The sequence below is a fragment of the Arachis duranensis genome, chromosome 9 (assembly GCF_000817695.3).
Source record: "Arachis duranensis cultivar V14167 chromosome 9, aradu.V14167.gnm2.J7QH, whole genome shotgun sequence".
In the NCBI taxonomy this organism is placed as follows: Eukaryota; Viridiplantae; Streptophyta; class Magnoliopsida; order Fabales; family Fabaceae; genus Arachis; species Arachis duranensis.
In genome coordinates this window covers 75,534,040-75,543,335 of record NC_029780.3, presented here as the reverse complement: position 1 = coordinate 75,543,335, position 9,296 = coordinate 75,534,040, and the positions used below count along the sequence as shown (strand labels likewise).

At 36.7% G+C, this 9,296-nt stretch overlaps 1 long non-coding RNA gene across 2 annotated transcripts; it reads right to left on the bottom strand.

Moving 5' to 3' along the window:
• Positions 1 to 3,744: 3,744 nt before the first annotated feature.
• On the bottom strand, positions 3,745 to 5,221 carry LOC107466758 (uncharacterized). Of its 2 annotated transcripts, none has more exons than XR_008002863.1 (4): positions 5,125 to 5,221; positions 4,582 to 4,681; positions 3,848 to 4,132; positions 3,745 to 3,768 (listed from the first exon to the last, which is right to left on the bottom strand). It is a non-coding gene; the product is annotated as an uncharacterized LOC107466758 (long non-coding RNA). The 2 variants fall into 2 exon arrangements; XR_008002862.1 differs by lacking the exon at positions 5,125 to 5,221 and adding an exon at positions 4,798 to 4,854.
• Between the last annotated feature and the right edge of the window lie 4,075 nt (positions 5,222 to 9,296).

The window sequence follows — 9,296 nt, the reverse complement described above, 5'->3', positions numbered from 1 at the left end:
CATTTAATTAACAAATAAGCTTTGTTAATGGCTGGGTTGCCTCCCAGCAAGTGCTTCTTTATTGTCTTTAGTTGGAGTATTATTGAGCTTTAATCAAGTCTCAGTTTTGAGCATTCTTGCTCAAAATTGTTTTCAAGATAATGTTTGACTCTCTGTCCATTAACAATGAATTTTTTGTTAGAGTCATTATCTTGAAGCTCTACATATCCATATGGTGATACACCTGTAATCGCATATGGTCCTCTCCACCGGGATTTCAACTTTTCGGGGAATAATCTGAGCCTAGAGTTAAGCAGCAGAACTTTCTGCCCTGGCTCAAAGACTCTGGATGACAACTTCTTATCGTGCCATCTTTTTGCTTTCTCTTTGTAAATTTTTTCATTTTCGAAAGCATTGAGTCTGAATTCCTCTAGCTCATTTAACTGGAGCAATCATTTTTCTCCAACTAACTTGGCATCAAGGTTTATGAATCTGGTTGCCTAATAGGCCTTGTGTTCTAGTTCCACTAGCAAATGACAGGCTTTTCCATACACAAGCCTGTCTTAATATCATTAGTGGGTGTTGCAATAGCCTCCACCGATTTGGATACATAATCCACTGCCACCAGAATATAAGTGTTTGAGTATGATGGTGGGAAAGGCCCAATGAAGTCAATACCCCATACATCAAACAACTCAATCACCAAGATCCCTTGTTGAGGCATGGCATAACCGTGAGGCAGAATGCCAGATCTTTGGCAACTGTCACAATTACGTACAAACTCTCGGGAGTCTTTATAGAGAGTAGGCCAGTAGAAGCCATATTGGAGGACTCTTGTGGCTGTTCGCTCACTTCCAAAATGTCCTCCATACTGTGATCCATGGCAATGCCAGAGGATCTTCTGTGCTTCTTCTTTAGGCACACATCTACAGATTACTCCGTCTGCACATCTCTTGAAGAGATATGGTTCATCCCACAGATAGTACTTTGCATCCGAAATCAATTTGTTTGATTGCTGCCTACTATACTCTTTGGGTATGAATCTCACAGCCTTGTAGTTTGCAATTTCTGCAAACCATGGTACTTCCTGGATGGCAAAGAGTTGCTCATCCGGAAAGTTTTCAGAAAGGTTATAATCAAATTGCAGTTATATCCGGAAAGGATCTACTGCAATTTGATTATAACCTGGATTCGCACAACGCTTGCTCCTCTATTTCAGGATATCTCGAATCTTTCTTGGCGGTACTTTTATTTGATGGTGCTGCAGCCATCTGTCAAAAGAATCACTAGTTGAGTTCTACAACAACAATATCAGAAAAGTTAGTTTAGTTCATACCTCTTCAGATCGCGCTATCATGCTTGGAGGACTAACAGCTAAATAAGCATACGCCATTAACTACAATGGCCAACCAGTAATCTGTATTGGAAAACATTGAGATCTGACCAAAAATAGAACAAAATAAGTTGGTAACAATTAAAGTTAAAAGTATTCATCGGAATGATATCTTAAAGGCATATCAGATAATATAAAGTCATCAAGAGAGAGTAAGAAACGAAAGGTTATGGGCTTATGGCCATTATGAAAATAGAAGCTATATTAGTAAATAAATAAAATTCTAAAAAATAACGAATTTGCTTAAAAAAATGGTAGTACATTTAGTTATTTTTCATTAGTGTTCCACAGTTCAAAAATGGATATTTTGGACGTTACTTTGTCATGGGAAAAGCTATTATGTAAATTAGAAAATGTCAAATAACTACGGATCAAACTAGAATTGTTTTGGAAATATCTTATTGAAAATGAAGGAACTTCAACCATATACAAATGGTGGTAAAATTTTGGAGTTATAGGTACTCACCCTGATAATCCATACTTCTTCAAGAGTTCTAATTTCTCCTTGTAGGATTGATCAAATTTCTTGAGTGACACTGACAACTCAACTGAATCACAAGGATTGGCGCCTTCCCTTGGAACAACCCCATACGATAATAGAAGCTCCCCATTTGATTTTTTTCCATATGAAAGGAACACCTAGGTAGTATGATACAAGCAGTCAAATCTAATCTTTGGACTTAACGCTTAAACTACTGGTGAAAAATATCATGATCAAATAAAGCTTTAATTAATTAATAGCTTATCATTTTGTTTGGAACTTGTTTTCTTTGTGCTAACTTTATCCTAGATAACAAATTCCAGTCTTTCAATCTATGTTTACCTACTCACCTGGTTGATATGGCTGATCTGTAGCAAAGACAATTCCCTTTGATAAATTATCATAATCCAAAAAGGTATCCACCTAAACCAGTGAAAAGAAACTGGAGTTAGAAAATTTCATGGGCAGAATCATAATAAGGAAATTTCTTTGGAATAGACCGTACATACTCCTAATATTATAAATCGTACCCTCAAAACAGTTAAACAGAGTAGGTAGAACAACCCTTAATACTAAACCACCAAGCAACCCCATTTATTAGGATGACCAACCAAAAGACAGATCCAAGCTAACACTTGTGCATTTTAAGTAATTCAGAAAAAAGGGAAAAAACTCACACACACACACACACATATCCTTTAGAAGACCAGAAAATCAGAACCCATATTTCATAACCATAATAAAAAAAACTATATGAGAATTATATGGGAGCATAACAGCAATAAAAAAAATGTCTATGTATAGATTCTGTTTACCCTGGTTGATTGGCTTGTTTCTGAAATGCTACATATATCTCAGTTAATAAAACATATCACGTTCTAAATAATCATCACCCTAATCAAAAGAAAGTACAGACCCCAATGAGAAAATAAAGATAGGTACCTAATGGTAACTTCATCCCAGCCTTAGTGATTTCAGAAGGGATAGTAGATGGATTTTTTATTACAAACAATTGCCGGGGAACTCCAACCTTGCCTAAAATCAAAAGCCACACACACACACATATCCTTCGGAATGAAAAGTGATCAGAAGCACTAATAAAAATTAAATAAGCAAGAGTAATCAAAAGCACTAATAATATGCCTTATAATAAAAAATAATATGCATAATAAACTAAATTCACTAATGAAACCAGCAAGAGTGATCAGAAGCACTAATCAGCAGTTTTTTTAAGTTAGAATATTGAATTTAAAATTACCATGTTAAAAAGACTACTCTAACCACCACATTTAGAATGAATTAGCTCAAGAAAGTATCATGAAACGACTAAAACGGATCATCAAGGGACACCACATTTAGTATGTAATTTCTCATTGTGTAACTGAATGCCTTTCTAATGATGCGCCATCTTCCAATCTAATTGGTTATTACAATAGTTGACAAATTACAATGAGCCACGAAAGTACTGCAGCATATATAATCCACATGCAACAAAAATAATTAACATGAAATCAGTAAACTACTCTAGACAAATGAATAATAGTCCCCATTAGTACTTGATTTTTGTTTATTAGAACATTACCATTTACCACTACAAAGTAAACTGTGTTGATTAAGAAAGCAACAATCATTCACATACAGATCCAAGAATCGAGCAGCAGACTGGTCAATAAGCATACTCAATGGAAAGGTTTCTGCTATTTAATCACCAAATACAACTAAAATCAATATCTAACTATTCTAACTCTTACCTCTTTGTTGATCAAATACACAAGACTTGTCCCTGTTTTTCTCTTGAGCCCAAACCTTAACCATTCCAAGAACTAGAATTTTGGTTACATTTCACAAGTCCATTCCACCAAATTAAACACAGAGGAGAGAAAATCACTTTTTGTGTTAACAGAAATTGAATAAACTGAAAAAAATGGAGCAAGAGAATTATCAGAATTTTGAATTAGAGGAGAAAAGAAAGAAGATGAAGTCGCTGTCCTAACCTAGCAAAGAAACTCGAAGAACAGTTGGGTGAGTGGAACGCAGCTCCCTCTTAAGCTTCAGTCAGCTCCCTCCTTGGCCATCATTCTCTTTCGCTTGGTGATATGGTTGATGAAGAGCCAAAAACTTGAAGAACGCTCCTGTTTTTGCTCCCTGGTGCTTTGGCTATTCCTCTATTCCTTGCCCTCTCTCTACTGTCTGTGAATTCATGAGGGAGACAGGCAGAGACAGACAGAGAATGTCCCACCATTCCTCCTCTGATTTCTGAACGTGAAATCTTGTTGACCCTGCCATTCAATATTCAATATTAGGGCAATCACTTGATAAACTTTGACTTTACTAGTTCACTAGTTCACCATCTACACCCACATTTAGATCCTTCTGCAACTCACCTGATTAGTACGACCATTGCTATACTTATGAACAATACTTATCTTCAAGAAATGGAAAAGAGCTACAATAGGGGACTGAACCGACCACTTAGAATTTAGAAACATGCAAGATTACAGCTCTTGAATCAAATTCCTTCCTATCAAATTCTACAATGATCAGAATTTGAAACTAATCGACACTAACTTCTGAAACTAAAATAACTGTTATAACATATGCTAGTCTAATAGATATAGTGCAGCAAATTGTCAAAATCTGAAACAAACTTCTGATTTCTAACTAACCTGACAGTTACAACAAATTAACCAACTCACAAATTATCCAACCCAAAGCAAACTGAAAGTACCTCCTCATTGTCACCCTCAAGATCTAAATGTGGCTCTGTAACACTACAAGCAATTCCTCTCTTCCCTCTTTATTCCCTCTATGAATGACTTGTTGAGTCCCTAATAAGCATAATGATTTCTTTAAAGATATCCAAAGCCTAATGTCTAACAAGAGTGCCATTCAACTCTTGGTCATTTTAGATAACTGCAAGAGTGTGATTAGAACATTAGCATACCTTAACTGCAAGTTCTCCAATAGCCCAGCAAGCATTATTTACTATTGAAATAGCCTCTAACAAAGGAAGAAAGAATCAATATTATTTAGATTTAACATAAAATTTTTAGTACATGTCCTCTAATTATTGCTTTTCTCTTAAACAATACTATTCAGATTTAGAATAAATATGTCATCACTCTCTGTTATTCAGATTCACATCACCAATAGGAGCAATTATAAGTTACACAACAACAACACCAACAATTAAATCACAATAACACAATAAAAATAAGAAAAAAATAATAACAGACAGAATTCAAACTCAGATGAGGGCCAGAACTTAAACCGAGTTGAGGGAGAGGGAGCAGTGGAGCACAGGCGATGGAATTGGAACAGACAACGGCCATGGAACAGAAGCGACGTAATGCGACGATAAAGATGAGCTATGATGGTGCTGGAGCAGTGGGAGTGGGGATGGCAGCTAGACCAGATTTGATGGCGGCGACACAGCTTGAAGAAGAGAGCAGTGGCTAGGGTTTTTCTTTGAGAGAGAAGAGCTTCAATGTCTCGGTGAGTGGTGAGCGAAGGTGAGAAGATGAAGGAGAAGGGCGACGGTGAGTGGGGTGAGCAAAGGTGAAGACGAAGGAGAAGGTCGACGGTGAATGGTGGTTAGCGAAGGTGAGTGGTGGTGGCGTGAAGCTTTCTGAAAGAGAGGGAGCAAGGCACGGGTTTCTGAAGGAGGAGGGCTTCTGAAAAGAAAAACAAAATCCATTAAGTATACATGAATATATTAGAAAACACTTCAAAAGCGCACCCAAAACTTAACAAATAGGCTACCCTCTAAAAGCATCCTCTTTGATACGAAAACTGAACATATAGATATCAACCTACGGCTACGCTTTATAAATGATTTCTATAATACCTAAGGCTATGCTTTTTAAATGATGCCACATTTGTGTATCCTTTTCTCTTATAAAAAGGCAACACAAAGAAAAGCGTAGCCTATTCAAATGTAGCTTAAAAAAAATGTAGCTTATAGAATAGGCTACACTTTTCAAATGTAGCTTAAAAAAAGTGTGGCTGAATGGGTATTTTTCTTGTAGTTATGCCACCCTTCATAGGGACGACTTGGACAAGGCTCACCCAGGGGCTATCAGAAATAGGATAAATAATCCTAGCCTCTAGTAATTTAGTGACCTCCTTCTGCACCACCTTCTTCATGGCTGGATTCAACCGCCTCTGTGGTTAAACCACTAGCTTAGCGTCATCCTCCAATAGGATCTTGTGCATGCATCTGGCTGGGCTAATGCCCTTAAGATCACTGATGGACCACCCAAGAGCTGTCTTGTGTGTCCTCAGCACTTGAATTAGTGCTTCCTCTTCCTGTGGCTCTAAGGTAGAGCTTATGATTATAGGAAAAGTGTCACCTTCTCCCAAAAATACATATTTCAGGGATGGTGGTAATGGTTTCAGCTTGGGTTTAGGAGGTTTCTCCTCTTCCTGAAGGATTTTCAGAGGTCTATTATTCTCTCTGGTTCCTCCAGATCAGGCTGAACATCTTTAAAGATATCCTCTAGCTCTGATTCGAGACTCTCAGTCATATTGACCTCTTCCACCAAAGAGTCAATAATATCAATGCTCATGCAGTCGTTTGGGGTGTCTGGATGCTGCATAGCTTTGACAACATTCAACTTAAACTCGTCCTCATTGACTCTCAAGGTTAATTTCCTTTTTTGGATGTCAATTAGGGTTTATCCAGTTGCTAGGAAAGGTCTTCTTAGAATGAGAGTTGCACTCTTATGCTCCTCTATTTCCAGCACCATAAAGTCAGTGGGAAAGGCAAATAACCCAACCTTGACAATCATGTCTTCAATCACACCTGATGGGTATTTAATGGAGCCATCAGTAAGTTGGAGGCATATCCGGGTTGGTTTGACTTCTTCATTCAAACCAAGCTTTTTGATAGTGGATGCAAGTATTAGGCTGATACTTGCTCCAAGATCACATAGAGCTTTCTTAGTACAAGTACCCTCTAATGTGCATGGTATCATGAAGCTTCCGGGATCTTTAAGCTTCTCTGGTAAGCTTTTCATGGTATCATGGTATCATGACTGCATTGCATTCTTCAGTGAGGTAAACTTTTTCAGTTTTTCTCTAATCCTTCTTATGACTTAAGATCTCTTTCATGAACTTAGCATAAGAGGGTATTTGCTCAAGTGCCTCTGCAAGTGGAATCTTTATTTCAAGAGTCCTGAGACAGTCTGCAAAGCGAGCAAATTGCTTATCCTGTTCCGCTTGGTAGAGTTTCTGAGGATAAGGCATTTTGGCTTTGTATTCCTCAACCTTAGTTGCTGCAGGTTTATTTCCTATAGATGTGGTTGGAGAAGCCTTTTTAGAAGGGTTGCTGTCAGCACTTGTATGTGTCTGATCCCTCACTAGCATTTGAATACCAGGGTTGGAAGCTGGATTGGCGTTGGATGCCAACTCCTTACCTGTTTCTGGCATTTGAACGCCAGAACTGAGCTTCCCTTGGGCGTTTAACGCCAACTCCTTGCCTGTTTGTGGCATTTGAACGCCAGAACTGAGCATGGGTTGGGCGTTTAACGCCAGCTCTCCACCCTTTTCTGGCGTTTGAGCGGCAAAATTATTCCTCTCTGGGCTCTTACTGTCCTCAGAGGGATTTTGGGTAGCAGTTTGTTTATTTCTTGGCTTCCTGCTGCCTTGAAGTGAGGTATCTAATGTTTTCCCACTTTTTAATTGAACTACTTGGCACTCTTCTGTTATTTGTTTTGATAACTGCTGTTCTGTTTGCTTCAACTGTACTTCCATATTCATATTAGCCATTCTTGTGTCTTGTAGTATCTCTTTGAATTCGGCTAGCTATTTTGTTAGAAAATCTAATCGCTGATTGAATTCAGTAACTTGTTCTACAGGATTGAGTTCAACAGTTCCTATTTTAGCCTCTTCTTTCATGGAAGGTTCACTACTTAGGTACAGGTGCTGATTTTTGGCAACTGTATCAATGAGCTCTTGAGCTTCTTCAATTATCTTTCTCATGTGTATAGATCCACCAGTTGAGTGGTCCAAAAATATCTGAGCTTTCTTTGTAAGCCCATAATAGAAGATGTCTAACTGCACCCACTCTGAAAATATTTCAGAGGGGCATTTTCTTAGCATCTATCTGTATCTCTCCCAGGCATCATAAAGAGATTCATTATCTCCTTGTTTAAATCCTTGGATGTTCAGCCTTAGTTGTGTCATCCGTTTTGGAGGGAAATATTGATTCAAAAATTTTTCTGACAGCTGTTTCCATGTCCTTATGCTAGCCTTAGGTTGGTTATTTAAACACCTCTTAGCTTGGTCTTTTACAGCAAATAGAAACAGTAATAATCTGTAGACATCCTGATCTACTTCCTTATCATGTACTGTGTCAACAATTTATAAAAACTGTGCCAGAAACTCTGTAGGTTCTTCCTGTGGAAGACCAAAATATTGGCAACTTTGCTGCACCATGATAATGAGCTGAGGATTCAACTCAAAACTACTGACTCCGATGGAGGGTATACAGATACTACTCCCATGTGAAGCAGTAGTGGGGTTAGCATATGACTCTAGAGTCCTTTTGGACTGTTCATTTCCACTTAGGTCCATGATGGAGAAAGGGAGATGACGTGGATTTATTTTATTTATTTTATTATATTTAAAAAATTTTTTGAAATAATAAATAAAATAAAATAAAAACTACAATAAAAAAAGATTTGAAAATATTTTATGAGGATTTTCGAAAAAGTGAGGAGAGAGAAAGTGGTTAGGATATTTTTGAAAAAGATATGATTTTAAAAATCTTAAAAGGATATGATTTGAAAAATTTTGACCAAGTCAACCCAAGGAATTCGAAAATTATGAGAAATTAAAGGAAAAGATATTTTTTTTATTTTTGAATTTTATTATGAAAGAGAAAAAACACACAAAAGACACAAGACTTAAAATTTTTAGATCCAATGCTCCTTGTTTTCGAAAATTTTGGAGGGGAAACACCAAGGCACACCAAACTTAAAAATTTTTAAGATCAAAACATAAAGAAGACTCAAGAACACCTTGAAGACTCACAAGAACAACAAGAACAAAATAAAGAACACCAAACTTAAAATTTTTAGAAAACCAAAATAAAATTTTCGAAAACTAAAGAAAAATTAACAAGAAAATACCAAACTTAAAATTTGGCACAAGATTTAATCAAAGAAAAAATATTTTTGAAAAAGTTTTTAAAATGAAGATACCCAATTACCAAGAACATAAGCACAATGCTCTAGCCAACTGAGCTATACATGTAACGTGTTTTAAAAAGGTATTTTTAAAGGAAAATAAAAACATGCAATTGAAACCAAACTTAAGATATAAAACTAAACTCAAACAAAAAGACTCCAAGAAAAATTAAAAACTAATAAAGAAAAATAATATTTTTGAAAGATTTTTTTAAAAGGAATAATAGAAGATGCAATCCTAGTGACTCTAAAC